The sequence below is a fragment of the Physella acuta genome, unplaced genomic scaffold (genome assembly GCF_028476545.2).
Source record: "Physella acuta isolate Inbredline_101_S28 unplaced genomic scaffold, ASM2847654v3 ptg001477l, whole genome shotgun sequence".
Lineage (NCBI taxonomy): Eukaryota > Metazoa > Mollusca > Gastropoda > Physidae > Physella > Physella acuta.
In genome coordinates this window covers 77,090-91,154 of record NW_026732992.1, presented here as the reverse complement: position 1 = coordinate 91,154, position 14,065 = coordinate 77,090, and positions in this window count along the sequence as shown.

The following is a 14,065-nucleotide window of genomic DNA, read 5'->3' as shown; positions in this document are numbered from 1 at the left end:
GAGAGACAACATCCCATGCTACATCTGCAATTTATTCAATCGTGACGTTTATGGGCAACATTTGATTAAGAAATTATGTAGGATTTAAGAAAATAAGATTAAAAAAAAAATATCTATCAGAAACAATCCCGGCGGTCAAATGTGTAGAGCCCGTACGACTAGCCGGTGGAGATGGTGTGTGTATGTCTGGCTAACGACTACAACAGTTTTAGGACGTGGAACTATCATAAGTTCTCCGAAACACGGGGACAGCAGCCACTAGATGTTTCGGCCGATTCTCTTTGACTATTTCAACACAAATGGGAAATTCGTGCTTATAAAAAAATCAATAAAACTATTAACTTTCAAATTTTTGAATTCACACACAATATTCACCGCTGTAGAAAAATAGTGATTTCCTGCATAATGCTCGCATCATTAATTCATTAGGGAGGAAGGGGGGGGGGGGGGGCAGCGCTCAACTACTCCCACGTTGGTGCACCTTGCCACCCCTTACCCCACCCCTTACCCCACCCCATGCACACCCCGGGACATGACATCTTCCACCAGCCTATAATCTAACTTGCTCATAAACGCCCCATCTCTGCCCACCTCCCCTCCCCCTGAAATTTCACCCTAAAGACACGATTCTCACAAAAGCTTTTGAATATTTTATAAGCATCTTAAGCACACAATGACAGACAATGGACCCCACACTTATTCCCCCTTCCTCCCCACTCAACCCGCCCCACGTCATAATCTGCAGTTATGAATTTTAAATTCCCTTTGTGAGGTGCATAAATCTCTTTATGCTAATCTCCGCTCACCCTCCCGGCCCTAGCGTTTGTATGTCAATGTTTCCTAAAGAAATAGGCGCTGTCTTGCTAACATTACGTCACTCCAGCTCTACCCCCCTCCCCTCCCATCCACCATACACTGTGTTGATTTTTTTTTTAATGGAACAAAAAACATTTATTATCAAGTCTTCCCTCCCCGTGTCCCATTGTTTAAAAAATGCACCCCATCCCTCCTGGAGTTTGAATATCTCCCGAACTCTTAAAAAAAACCGGGAAATGTTGGTTACCCCTCCCCCTCCTCAGAATTAGTTGCGAGAGGGGTGGGGCATCCTCCCCCCAGGGCCTCCCTCCCCCACAGCACCCCCTCCCCGACAGCTAGGCATGTACTATCAATTATAAACCGGGCGCCAACAAATCTCTCATTCCGTCACGTGACCCTACGCCCGTGCGCGCGCACCTGTATGTTAATGAGAAGCTAACGAAGGTAAAAATTAATAAACAGCGGGCGGGGCTGGCGTGTGTATGGAGTGGGGGGGGGGGGGGGGTTGGGTAGGTTTGAAGTGTTGGGTTATCTAAATGTCGAAATATCGGGAGCAATAGTTGCAGCATATCTACAGCCGTCTAGGGAGTGTCGCTGGCGTTGGTCGTGTTAGGGGCTTTGGTGTTGCTGGGCTATACCATCTGATTTACTCGCCACATTCACTCACTCAACAAATGACGTCATGTTCTATACCATCTGATTTACTCGCCATAGTTCATTCACTCACTCAACTAATGACGTCATGCTCTATACCATCTGATTTACTCGCCATAGTTCATTCACTCACTCAACAAATGACGTCATGTTCTATACCATCTGATTTACTCGCCATAGTTCATTAACTCACTCAACAAATGACGTCATGTTCAATACCATCTGATTTACTCGCCGTAGTCTATTTACTCAACAATGACGTCATTTCAACCACAATGTCAACATCCCACAAACATAATGACCATACCCTACAATGTTTCTTTTGGAGGAATAGTTGCATCAAGTCTGAACAAGGCTCTCCTGTTGTCAGTCGCAATGTTTCAGTGGACATGGTCCTTAGTCGTGCCCAGCATTTACACATAAATGGCGGTTACAATTCTAATAAAGTAATGATGGCTAGTTAGTAACGAAGAGTACAGTTTAAACTGGTAGCCATGTCCTCGTTAGGATGTAAAATATGTCGTTAATGCGGAGTTATGATTTATTTGACACAACTTCTCCTACTTTGCTGCGTCTGTCATTGGGTAACTCTCCTTAGCACGTGATCAGATTATGTCCCCTGTCGGTGATCTAGTGTCGCTAGGGACGGGATATACTCAGTGGACAGGACATAGTCCAGTGGACGGGATATACTCCAGTGGACGGGACAAAGTCCAGTGGAGGGGATATAATCCTATACAGGGGAAATGACCCATGGTCAAAATGTAACTTTTAAATATCTCACTGTCTTCTAAGTGTCCAATTCTTTATATTGTAACCGTTCTAAATTTGTTTATTATTATTTCCTTACTTCTTGCTGAAGTCAAAGACGCAAGACTGAAGAAAGATGAGCGAACAAAAGTATAGATCCACTTCATGGCTACGGGTGGTCGGTCACACCATTTTCTCCGGCGTCATCTTGTACCCTGGTTCTCATGTGTGGCGTGTCCCATCATTAGCCAGAACGCAGAGAGTGGGCATGAGATACACTTGCGGTTTCTTCTCTCCTATTGTCTGCCTGCATACTAATATCTTCCCCGGAGCACTTTAGACGTGGCCTCTTTTCTCACTCAGTGCCGGTCCTAGTCTCATTGTTACATCTTTTCTTGCCCGGCTTTGTCTTGCCCGCGCTGTACACCTCGCCGGCGTTAGCGCCCTTTGTCGGATGTATCTCGCTAGTCAAACTGATAATTCTACTCTATTACAGCCTCGTATTTCTTTCACTTTTTTTTTTACAAAAGCTGCAACTTTTGTGCTGAGCTCACAGACGAGCTCAAAAGTTGAACGTTGTCATTGAATGATTTGTGTCAGCACCCTGAGAGTAACTATTTTACTTTGAATAAAACCTCCAGCCGACATGCTTGTGTTACAACCTCACGGTCCTTCAGCCGTCTTTTCATCGCCGTTTTATAGGGGTTTAGATACGATGGGATGAGATGTTATGGTTTGTGTGAGTCTGTGTGTTATTAAAAGTTACGTTTTGTGTGAGTCTGTGTGTTATTAAATGTTACGTTTTGTGTGAGTTTGTGTGTTATTAAAAGTTAAGTTTTGTGTCAGTTTGTGCGTTATTAAAAGTTACGTTTTGTGTGAGTCTGTGTGTTATTAAAAGTTACGTTTTGTGTGAGTCTGTGTGTTATTAAAAGTTACGTTTTGTGTGAGTCTGTGTGTTATTAAAAGTTACGTTTTGTGTGAGTCTGTGTGTTATTAAAAGTTACGTTTTGTGTGAGTTTGTGTGTTATTAAAAGTTACGTTTTGTGTGAGTCTGTGTGTTATTAAAAGTTACGTTTTGTGTGAGTCTGTGTGTTATTAAAAGTTACGTTCAAACAGTCAAATACTCCCTTCTATTTAATACTAGGCATGCTGCCCAGCTTCGCTTAGGCTTTCGAAAACATTGAGAATTTGAATGCTTAATTAATTCGCCCGAAGGTCGGTCTACGACCTCAAGAGTTATGAAGAGGTTCCTCCGTGGACATTTTTTTTCGATTTATAGCTCATATAAGGTACCGGTCAGTCGAGGTCAGTTTTGACCCCCACATCGTAGACTTTTCGGCCAACCGGCCCCCGTGTTCTGTCGCACCAAGGCAAGATCATGCCAAATTTGAAGCGCCTGCGGAGCCGGGAAGTGCCCTATCGGACACCCGACAATCTAGATCTAGATCTAGATTCCTAAAAGAATTTTTTTTTTAAATTTAGCCCGAGCATAATAAAAAAGAATACATTAACCAAGTTGACTTGCTGTGTCTCGAACCCGCACCACCTGCGTGGTTTAATGTACACTAACATCTCCGCTATTTAGGCACCTTATAAAATACGGAGAATGAAACACGTATTTTAAAATCTTAACTTACGCGAATATGCCTATTCTTTCAAATTAATTTTTTATCCCAAATTAGCCAGTTCCAAACAAAGATTTTGTATAAAATAAATAAGTCTTGAAATAGTTTAGTCCTAATATAGACATTTATTTTTGGAATTGATTTTAGAGAAGTTAGAGTCTAAATCTAGATCTTAGCGTCTACGTCTAGATCAGTGTTTCTTCCAGACTTTTTTCTCCGGGGGGGCACTTGAAATCTTCGGGGGGGCGGTAAACTTTCTTCGGGGGGGCGGACACTGTTAAAAGTATATATTTTCTATATAAATTATATAAATTTCATTTCGTTCGGGGGGGCGGTAAAAAATTTTCGGGGGGGCTTCGCCCCCCCGAAGAGATGCCTGGAAGAAACTCTGGTCTAGATCTAGTTATTGCGTAGATTTAGATTTAGATTTAGTCTAGATCTAGAATCTCTAGATCTAGAATCCAAATACATAAAATAAATTTTATGAGTTTAGGCCGGAAAAATTGTATTGTATACATTTCATAGTGTACGTAGATCTAAATCAAATTTGAATGAAATAGTTCATTTCTTTTCATTCTAAACACGGCAGATGACGTCAATAGTTAATGTATAAGCAATAGTGACGTCACAGTTTTATGCGTTCTTTTTCACATATATTAATGCTTTTCCGGTTGCATAAATAATACTGTTTCTCTACATTCGAATACGCCTTAAATTTTTATTTTTCTTCTTTAAATAAAATTGTGGTTATACATTTAAAACATCTAACATATTATTTTCAACAAAAGTCCGTAAAAAATTCTCGATATATCGCTGCCGATTCTGACGTGATGTCCGGCGAAAATTTTTTGCGGACAGAGAAAGAGAGAGAGAGAGAGAGAGATGTGCGCACATTGGGCTTTTATAAATTAGGATATATTAATGCTTTTCCGGTTGCATAAATAATACTGTTTCTCTACATTCGAATACGCCTTAAATTTTTATTTTTCTTCTTTAAATAAAATTGTGGTTATACATTTAAAACATCTAACATATTATTTTCAACAAAAGTCCGTAAAAAATTCTCGATATATCGTTGCCGATTCTGACGTGATGTCCGGCGAAAATTTTTTGCGGACAGAGAAAGAGAGAGAGAGAGAGAGAGAGATGTGCGCACATTGGGCTTTTATAAATTAGGATGTGTATGTGATACATTTAGCACATATTCATGCTACCAACATTCAAATATTCCCTTCTATGTGATATGTGTATGTGATACATTTAGCACCTACTCATGCTACCAACATTCTGTTACACCTCCAACCATGAATGTGCAACCCGATGCACTTGCACCAAGCATGGAATGTACAGCCTTTAAATTTTAAAATTTTTAAAGTTTAATTTAAAATTTTGCTCGCGTACTTAACGTTGTCACGAGTGTTCATTGTTAACCTTAGGAGCCAGTTGCCTCCCTTGGCCACCGAGCTTTGGAATTTATAGAGTTATCCCTCAATAAAACTCCACTCCAGTTTCTGGTTAATTAGGCACGAGACAGACAGGTTAAACCAGACACATTGTCTTTGTCTGGTTAACACGCTCGTAAAACCTGGCTAACTTTATTACTTTTTCTCTGGAAGAAATTGTTTTTGTGACCTTCGTCGAGAGTTAAATAAAACTAATTTTAAGAGTTCAAGAAAAGTTTTATGCACAACTATACACGCATTCTTTTAATGTTAGAAGTTGAAATTTTATATATATATATATCTATATATCTATATATCTATCTATCTATATATATATATATATATATATATATATATATATATATATATATATATATATATATATATATATATAATGTTTGTAAATGTGAAAGTATGTATATAATATGTCTCTCTGACTAACCAAGACTTTGATTTATGTCTGGTTATCTGTTTAATGAATGAAGTTCCGCAACGTCAGACATGCGCCTTTCACTTTCAAGCAGAGAAACGACATGTACTGGTACAAGACCGCCACATGTTTTCTGTTGTTTACTGCCCACTAGAACATTCTACTCTCTCCTTACGCCAGGCACGCGATAATTTATCTGGGACACAAAGAATTTGATTTGTTGCAATCTCGCAGACAACTTATACATGTTTTCCCCCTACTTTACCCTGTGGTTTATGGCTCCTCATCAGGCTAAACTAAAAACTTTATGCAGACATAGTAGACAAGACCAAATGTCGCATATTGTAGGTATAGCTTCATGTTTAAACTGTATTTTGGGCTTGAAGCTGCATCACCAGTTGACTGTAGCTAATATATTGGCCCCGGTGACAACATTGTATTAGGGGTCATATGACAGCCACCCATCAGAATACAACTGAATCATCAAGCACGTATTTGCAATAATTTTGTGGGCAGCTGATTTGAGACCACCAAACTGTTGTCACTGAGGCGAAACATCCGATATTTCATTCAGTTGTTTTTCTTAAAATAATAACGGGATCACGAGGCTATGCAATAATCAAACGAGATACTTAATCAATTGACGTCAACCAATGCATGAAATAATCAAACGAGATACTTAATCAAGTGACATTAGCCAATGCATGAAATAAACAAATGACATTTTTAATCAAGTGACATTAGCCCATCTCTCGTCCAGTGGCTAGAACCCTTTGTGTGCCACTACATCTGGACGCCAACTGCTCCCCATCCCTGTATCAAACGCGTGCGTGTAGACCTACCCATGTATTCTAAACGATACTAGGGTATTAACCCGCATTGTTCCCGCCATTGTTGTAGTTAGCACGTGATATCGGTGTGGTGTAGATCAACTGATGGAATTTTAAAGGACCACGTCGATCGCTCGTCCGCCTTGTTGGAGAAAAATATTTTAATCCGTGGTCTTGGTAACGCCGGTAAGCGGGCATAAAATGCTAATAAAGTGGACAAAGAGACCGGTGGACACAATGTCGCTCGCGTGCCTGCTGACATTTTTCCTGGTCGCAGCAAGCGACAGGTTGGGGTGGCGCAACAGATGGCCAGGCATTAAATGGCCAGTGGTCAGCGTCAAGTGGATTGATTACCAGCGAACAGAACTTCTCAACGACTCGCTAACGTTAGTGGACGTCAGATGGTTGACCCATGCTGCGTCCAGAGGTCACTGTCGCAGGTGCTAACGCCGCTCACAGTTTTTACACCTCCATGGCGGACTCATCAACCTCTCTCAGGTGTCCCGTGTCCAGTTATTGGCTGCCTGCCTATTGTCATGTCCAGTTATTTGCTGGCTGGCTATTCATTCTTGACATCTCATGGTCAGCCTTTCTTCCTCTGTCCATTGCGGCGCAAGTGCAGAGCTTCATTAGTTGACCTGCATTAGCTTCATCACTTGACCTGTAAGACTTTAATTACACCATTTCGTTTGTACCGAAACGCGAGTCTGTTGGAACATCTTATTCGTCTGTCTGTTGCACGCCTTTCTCTTCTAGGAATCTGGCCTCTGTCTTATCGGTGGCTCTGATTTGCAATGCTTAATCAGACTGTGAGTAGGTAGTCAAACTGGAAGTAGGCAATACTCAATCAGACTGCGATTAGAACACTCAATCAGACTGGGGCTAAACAGTCAGACTGGGGATAGACAATCAGCCTGGGATTAAGTATTTAAATTACCAACGTCTAAGCTAGGACATATCTATACCCAGGAGTGCGATGTGGATGAACTGTTTACTATTTAGTGTACACTGCCAGATCCTAATGAAAACAAGTAGATAATATGAAAACATAGCTATCAGGTTTACGTGTGTTTTTTTTCATCAACACTTTGACCTTGTTTGCTATTATTAAAAATGAAATGTTTTATCATAAGCCTAGCTTTGAATAAAAATATATTTTTTCAAAATAACTGTTTATTTAAGTTTGTAAAAAAAATATAGAGTAAAAAAGTGTCTTAAATAAAATAGGACACTGTGTCTGTATTAAGCAGGAGACAGCTTCTACTAACGCAGTAAGAAAATCTTAACTCCCGGCAAGTGTTTTGTGCTGGTGGTGTATCTCTGTCGGCGAGTCGCCTTTCTATGTTGTCAAACAACCAAGATGATGGGCCTTGAAAACCTTCCAAGAAGAAAATGGCATGAAGATTGTGGTGTGTGGAAGGTGAGGGTAGACTAACTAGCGTGTGTCACCCGACCAGAGATGGGACTCAGTCACGTCGTTGTCTAGATAAACAACCCGGACAATTCAAGACGGACAAATATATTGTCCGCGTAAACGTTTGGTCGACGCGCCGAGCTCTGTCGTGTGGAAAACATGAAAGAGGTTTTCAAAGCGAAGAAATTATTGTTAATTAGTTGGTTTTTTTTCTAGCGGTGAGTTGTAGGGCTGTGTTATTTGTTAAGTCTGTGGCTCGGCCTTAACACAGTCATGTTTCAGTCGGCCGTAGCCCATTCATTGTTTCGTCAGCTAGAGACAGACAGGAGGTGGTTGTTGACACGATAGAACAGGGTAGATAATTCAAGTTAAAGGGAGGCTAGGACTAGCAGAGTTTTTAATTAAACAACCAGAGAGAAATTACCTACATAGATTCATTAGACGAATAGAGACTAAGACAATACAGTTCTAAACTTATTTGTTTAAAAGCGGAATTTTATTTCCTTAATAGTAAATGTTTAAAGTGTGTGTGTGTGTGTGTGTGGTGGTGGGGGAGGGGTGGGAGGAGATCCGTCAGCTGATATTTTGATATTTCATGTGTGAAAATCTTTCAATATCGTTTATAGCTGTATTAATCGGTTTTAAAGGGGGGGGGGTGTTCTTTCAAAAGTCAGTTTGTACCACTATGGCGACTCAACCGTTCTTCTGATGGTATTCCTTTCTTTGTCATCTTCTGTATTCCAACATCTTCTGTATTCCGACATCTTCTGTATTCCGACAACTTCTGTTTTCCGACATCTTATGTATTGCAACATTTTCAGTATTTTGACATCTTTTGTATTCTGACATCAATGTTTCTGATGATCTTATTGTTGATTAGTTGATGTAGATAAATCATAATTGATAATGATCCTATTGTTGACTATATCCCCAAGTTAATGTGGACCTCTTTATTTGATCTCTACGGCTGGGTTGTTCTGCTATAACCACTACAGTTACCTCCACTAAACGCAGCCCGTAGCTATTAACAAAAGGACTGCCGGGACACAACTCACATATCTATCTGATCATCAAAGGTAGAGTAGCTGTCCTGTCACTTTACACCAATTGCTGGGAGCTCTAGTTAGACTAGGCCCCAGGGGAGGGAAACCTTCCGCCCGGCCACAGAGGAGGGGAACCTCTCGCCCGGCCCCGGGGAGGGTAGGGTCACATAGTCGAGACACCGCCCTGATAACAATCGCCGACAACAGTTTATGTAGATCTGATTTCAATGGTCATTTCAATCATTACTTAGGTCATCTGAGGGAAATTTACATTCTAGCAACAGACGAGGCTGAGGCGATTAGCCCGATGATGGCAATGATATAGCGGGGACGTGGGGTGGGGGAGAGTTCCTCGACAACATACGACTTGGTATATATCTTACATCTCCTGTGCTTCACTGCTCACTGTCTGTGCGTTCTACTCCAGAACTTCCAACTTTTAAAAAAAATCTGTGAAATATTTCTTTGAAACTCCGTACATGAAGGCTGATAGAAAAAAATCAGTGAAATATTTGATTGAGTTTCTGATCATGAAGTGTGATGAAGGCTTATAGAAAAATGATGACAGCCATTGACGTGGTAAAAGGCGCAGTCGGTAGCCTGGAGAGCATTTTCCCTTTATAATTGGACAAGCTTTAAGGGGATATAAGAAGGGCGATTTTAAGGGAGATAGTTCTCGTCTGACACGATCCATTTGTTGATTGACACAAGTCAAGTACCGAGCTACAAGTGTTGGCTGACATCCAACAAATGGACGCTGCTCCCAGCTACCCCGGCTGCCAAAGGTCAAGGGCTAGTTTCATCTGACCACGTCGCCATGCAGGCCGCCAAAATTTCAGCCATATTTTTTATTTGAACTCAAATGCAGTTTTGCTTTACCTCTAAGAGAATTGACCTCTCGAGCTGGTAGATCAAAGCAGCGTGCTAAGTGCCTGTCGAGAGACGTGGGTGGGTTGGGGTCCAAAATGGTAGTCCATTATCTCTCGATTGGTAGGGGCAAGCAATCTGTCATCAAATGAAAACTTGAACTAAAGCTGTGGTGACCACACTTCGAAAGTGTTTGCTAATGGGAGTTTTAGTTAGTGTAGGTGCATGCCTTAGTAATACACACCTTTTTTTTTTAATTCTGTGACAACAAAGTAATGAACAGTCTGCGTAAGCCGCGTTAGCGAAATGAACATGTAATCTTTTTGACATTCCGATTCCATTAATGTGATCAAACAAACATTTTGACACTCGAATCAATGTGATCTGAAAATGCTAGCTTTGTTATAAGCACACGATCAGTGCAGTTGCTACAAATGTGTTGGGCAAACATTTCCATCAGGTGTCACGTATGTTAGTTCAAGCGAGGGTTGTACTACCACCAAACGCCACGATTCCACAGTAACCACACAAGTGGCATGGGAGAAACACTGCCAGCACTCTGCCTCACCCTCCAGACTTCTGTTACCGGCAAGTCTATCAGACCAGCTTCACCAGGTCATGACCAGCACCACACTAACGACCTATCTCACCCTCCAGACTTCTGTTACCGGCAAGTCTATCAGACCAGCTTGACAAGGTCATGACCAGCACCACACTGACGACCTATCTCACCCTCCAGACTTCTGTTACCGGCAAGTCTATCAGACCAGCTTGACAAGGTCATGACCAGCACCACACTGACGACCTATCTCACCCTCCAGACTTCTGTTACCGGCAAGTCTATCCTGTCAGACCAGCTTCACAAGGTCTTGACCAGCACCACACTGGCGACCAATCTCACCCTCCAGACTTCTGTTACCGGCAAGTCTATCAGACCAGCTTCACCAGGTCATGACCAGCACCACACTAACGACCTATCTCACCCTCCAGACTTCTGTTACCGGCAAGTCTATCAGACCAGCTTCACCAGGTCATGACCAGCACCACACTGACGACCTATCTCACCCTCCAGACTTCTGTTACCGGCAAGTCTATCAGACCAGCTTGACAAGGTCATGACCAGCACCACACTAACGACCTATCTCACCCTCCAGACTTCTGTTACCGGCAAGTCTATCAGACCAGCTTCACCAGGTCATGACCAGCACCACACTAACGACCTATCTCACCCTCCAGACTTCTGTTACCGGCAAGTCTATCAGACCAGCTTCACAAGGTCATGACCAGCACCACACTGACGACCTATCTCACCCTCCAGACTTCTGTTACCGGCAAGTCTATCCTGTCAGACCAGCTTCACAAGGTCATGACCAGCACCACACTGACGACCTATCTCACCATCCAGACTTCTGTTACCGGCAAGTCTATCAGACCAGCACCACAAGGTCATGACCAGTACCACACTGACGACCTATCTCACCCTCCAGACTTCTGTTACCGGCAAGTCTATCAGACCAGCACCACAAGGTCATGACCAGTACCACACTGACGACCTATCTCACCCTCCAGACTTCTGTTACCGGCAAGTCTATCCTGTCAGACCAGCTTCACAAGGTCATGACCAGCACCACACTAACGACCTATCTCACCCTCCAGACTTCTGTTACCGGCAAGTCTATCAGACCAGCTTCACAAGGTCATGACCAGCACCACACTGACGACCTATCTCACCCTCCAGACTTCTGTTACCGGCAAGTCTATCCTGTCAGACCAGCTTCACAAGGTCATGACCAGCACCACACTAACGACCTATCTCACCCTCCAGACTTCTGTTACCGGCAAGTCTATCAGACCAGCACCACAAGGTCATGACCAGCACCACACTGACGACCTATCTCACCCTCCAGACTTCTGTTACCGGCAAGTCTATCAGACCAGCTTCACAAGGTCTTGACCAGCACCACACTGACGACCTATCTCACCCTCCAGACTTCTGTTACCGGCAAGTCTATCAGACCAGCTTGACAAGGTCATGACCAGCACCACACTGACGACCTATCTCACCCTCCAGACTTCTGTTACCGGCAAGTCTATCCTGTCAGACCAGCTTCACAAGGTCTTGACCAGCACCACACTGACGACCTATCTCACCCTCCAGACTTCTGTTACCGGCAAGTCTATCAGACCAGCTTCACAAGGTCATGACCAGTACCACACTGACGACCTATCTCACCCTCCAGACTTCTGTTACCGGCAAGTCTATCAGACCAGCTTCACCAGGTCATGACCAGCACCACACTGACGACCTATCTCACCCTCCAGACTTCTGTTACCGGCAAGTCTATCAGACCAGCTTGACAAGGTCATGACTAGCACCACACTGACGACCTATCTCACCCTCCAGACTTCTGTTACCGGCAAGTCTATCAGACCAGCTTGACAAGGTCATGACTAGCACCACACTGACGACCTATCTCACCCTCCAGACTTCTGTTACCGGCAAGTCTATCAGACCAGCACCACACGGTCATGACCAGCACCACACTGACGACCTATCTCACCCTCCAGACTTCTGTTACCGGCAAGTCTATTAGACCAGCACCACACGGTCATGACCAGTACCACACTGGCGACCTATCTCACCCTCCAGACTTCTGTTACCGGCAAGTCTATCCTGTCAGACCAGCTTCACAAGGTCATGACCAGTACCACACTGACGACCTATCTCACCCTCCAGACTTCTGTTACCGGCAAGTCTATCAGACCAGCTTCACAAGGTCATGACCAGCACCACACTGACGACCTATCTCACCCTCCAGACTTCTGTTACCGGCAAGTCTATCAGACCAGCTTCACAAGGTCATGACCAGCACCACACTGACGACCTATGTAGTCATACGCTGGATCCAAGCTGTATATCAGTTCATTTCGTTCGCTCTCTTGGGTTTAAAGGTAAGCCCACGAGATCAGCCCTTTCTTCCAAAACCTAAGCCTTTGTACATTTGATACTGAGTGTTGGATGTCGGGATTTCCTCAAAGACCAGATGAACTCCGTGAGCAGTCACCGAATAAATTGTGGGGTAAACAGAGAAACTAGCGGAACACTCAGGGTTAACGAGAGCTACTAGCACAAATACATAAAGTACCTGCAACCATGTAATGTACATACAAACTTAGAAAGCACCTAAAAATACAGAAAACACCTACAAACTTAGAAAGCAACTAAAAATACAGAAAACACCTACAAATATAGAAAGCACCTACAAACTTAGAAAGCACCTACAAACATAGAAAGCACCTACAAACATAGAAAGCACCTACAAACATAGAAAGCACCTACAAACATAGAAAGCACCTACAAACATAAAAAGCACCTATCCTAATATATAAATCCCCACGTTCGCACATCTCTCTCTCTCTCTCTCTCTGTCTGTCCGCAAAATATTTTCGCCGGACATCACGTCAGAATCGGCAGCGATATATGAAGAACTTTTTACGGACTTTTGTTGAAAATAATATGTTAGATGTTTTAAATGTATAACCACAATTTTAGTTAAAGAATAAAAATAAAAATTTAAGGCGTATTCGAATGTAGAGAAACAGTATTATTTATGCAACCGGAAAAGCATTAATATGTGTGAAAAAGAACGCATAAAACTGTGACGTCACTATTGCTTATACATTAACTAATGACGTCATCTGCCGTGTTTAGAATGAAAAGAAATGAACTATTTCATTCAAATTTGATTTAGATCTACGTACACTATGAAATGTATACAGTATACAATACAATTTTTCCGGCCTAAACTCATAAAATTTATTTTATGTATTTGGATTCTAGATCTAGAGATTCTAGATCTAGACTAAATCTAAATCTAAATCTACGCAATAACTAGATCTAGACGTAGACGCTAAGATCTAGATTTAGACTCTAACTTCTCTAAAATCAATTCCAAAAATAAATTTCTATATTAGGACTAAACTATTTCAAGACTTATTTATTTTATACAAAATCTTTGTTTGGAACTGGCTAATTTAGAATAAAAAATTAATTTGAAAGAATAGGCATATTTGCGTATATTCTCCGTATATTATAAGGTGCCTAAATAGCCGAGATGTTAGTGTACTATAAACCACGCAGGTGGTGCGGGTTCGAGACACAGCAAGTCAACTTGGTTAATGTATTTTTTTAAA